The sequence below is a fragment of the Equus caballus genome, chromosome 17 (genome assembly GCF_041296265.1).
Source record: "Equus caballus isolate H_3958 breed thoroughbred chromosome 17, TB-T2T, whole genome shotgun sequence".
NCBI lineage: Eukaryota > Metazoa > Chordata > Mammalia > Perissodactyla > Equidae > Equus > Equus caballus.
In genome coordinates this window covers 68,734,712-68,737,424 of record NC_091700.1, presented here as the reverse complement: position 1 = coordinate 68,737,424, position 2,713 = coordinate 68,734,712, and positions in this window count along the sequence as shown.

Genomic DNA, 2,713 nt, shown 5'->3' with positions numbered 1-2,713 from the left:
TGAACTAAGAATGATGTAGATGTTGGATAGGAACAGTGCACAGTTTGCTTGGGATGCATCTGGTTGAGATAGAAGGATCTTGTGGCGCCCTTTAGACTGCAGTGCTCTTCCTTTCATGAGCTTGTAAGTAGGGAAATTTGATTCTGATGGCTTGTTGCTGCCTGAAAGATACAGAAAGACTTACTATAAAGTGAGAAGAAATAGGGAGGTAAGTTTTGAAGACGCGGAGCATTATTGTAAAAATTATGGAGAATCAGCGGGGACGATGGTTCCTTGGGTGATAGGGCAATGGTTAGTGAGAAGTGTTAGACGGAGCAATACAATGTAGTAAGCTTGGAACACTACGGGCTGGATGGGCAAATCTGGCCTTCTACCTATCTTCGTAGATAAAGTTCTATTGGAATATAGCCACACCTATTTGCTTACACATTGTCTATGGCTGCTTTCCTGCTGCAACAGCAGAGCCGAGAAGTTGCTAAAGCCAAGAACATTTATTATCGGGCCCTTTACAGAAAATATTTATGATCTCTGGAGTATAGGTTTAGAGTGGGCATGATGAAGACTAGCATTATCGATTTTACAGTTTTGTCTGAAGCAGGAAGACTTTTTGGAGATTTCCATGAATAAAGTTCTGACATTTTGCAACACTGGATCTTACCTCTTTTACCTAGCTCCTAGATATCTCTTCTCTCTATAGTGTTCATTTTTTCTTGTTTCTTCCTTTTTCCTTCTTTGTCTTCCCCTTCCACTGCGTCTGCTTTCCTCTTCATCTTCTTGTCACTTTTTCTTCTCTTTCTACTTTAAGAATCCTAATCCCCCAAATTTTCTGTCAAGTTCTTAATAATCTGTGAATAGGGTTGAAATTACAGATCCAATGTACTTAGCCTTTTATTTTGTCTTCTTTCAAAGTTAGCATTTCCGGTACCATGTTTTCTTGTGACAGAGCGCACCTGTACCCTCCCTTGAAGTACAGAAGCCCACAGTGGATTTCATACTAAATCCGCTCACATCACTTGCTTTAGATGCATCTTGCTACACCAGTTTATGTGAGTGTCACCACCTGCAGTTTAAATAATGGACAATTTCACTGGCTCAGCATAGCCTCTGGCTTTCATGCCATATTTCTTCCCTGCCTCCTATAAAGAAATGCCTATTTTTTTTCCTCCCCCAGGTTATTACAAATCTAGTCACTATTACAGAAGCACAATTTTCTGGCCCCTTCAGTTTTGCTTGTGTTGATTTTTAGCTCTATTTTACTTACATTGCTCTTAAAGTAATATGTGGGCATTTTCATTCGTACAGGTGGCTCTATGAAAGAACACTGTGTGCTTTGTACTCAGTAAGTATTTTTCTCATTCGAGATCCCTATTTTTAATTAAGCAGTGCAGTAATTTAAGTGGTAAGTACTTTCTGTAAGAAATTTTATTATTGCATGACTTCTACCATGATTACTATCATTTACCATGAGCAAACCCAAATAAAAAGGATTTGTGGATAGTCAATTAAGTTAACCTAAATTCAGTTTTATAGAGCTCTGTATTCTCACACATCTTGGACCCACATTCTATTCAATGGACATCTACTTCTTGTTTAACAGATTGGGAAGAAATCACACGGTATCACAATTTTTCTTTAAATCATTTTTGGAAAGGTTAAGTTATGAATAAAGAAAAAGTAAAATACATAGTATAAGCAATCAAAAATCTTAATTCAATTTAAAGTAATGATAGCATAATTATCTTTAGTAGTGTGCTCCTGTTAATATTGCATGGTAGACCACATTAAAATGTTAAAAGGGGAATTTCAACTACATAGGTGACAGTGATATGCAAGATATCTTAATCGTTATTGGAAACTAATTTTGAAGATCTTCATGAAGAGTTTCAAACAATAGTGGCTCTAGCTAGTAGGAAGGAGGCATTCGTTTAGGGTTGCTGCCATAGCGAGGATGGAGAATTTTATGCAGATTCTAATTGGAAAGAGGATGATCCAGAATGGTAGTTTAAGATTTCTTACTTCCTTTTTCTGTGAGTTTCTAGACGTACTTTGGCTAATGCCACAAAATCAATTTTTGGAGAAGCTGACAGGAGAGCTTTAGGCATCCAGTGTAAACCAACCTTGACCCTGAGAACATCTTGAAGTCCTTTGAATGATAAAAGGGACAAAAATGTTAATATTCGTGATTTCTAATTTTATATTTATATAATGCATTAATGAATGTTCTTGTATCCATTTTTTCCTTAGAGTAAGTTAATAGAAATGGGACTTTGAGGTCAAAAGGTAAACATATTTTTGAAGCTTTTGATACTTATTGCAAAAATGCACTTTGGAAAACATAAAAATGTACACCCTGCTGGCATTGGATGAGATCCTCTTCCCCACTGTTTACTCTTCATCCAGCCCTTCAGCACTTATTACTTTTCAAAAGTATTTGTCAGCTTGACAGACAAAAATGGCAATTTATTATATTAATTTGTGTCTCTTTGATAATAGAAATGTAGGCACTTTTCCATATCTTTATGGCACATAAGTATTCCCTACCTCTCTTGTGGTATTTATTCAATTTGTTTAATATTTCCATCTCTTTCATATCATTAGTCTGTGTGTATCTGCTTCTAATCTATGTTTATATAGAAGAACTTGTTCCAACAGATAAGAGTGACAGAGCTGTTCAGACCAGGAAAGAACTTTCTAAATTAGGATGATTCATATG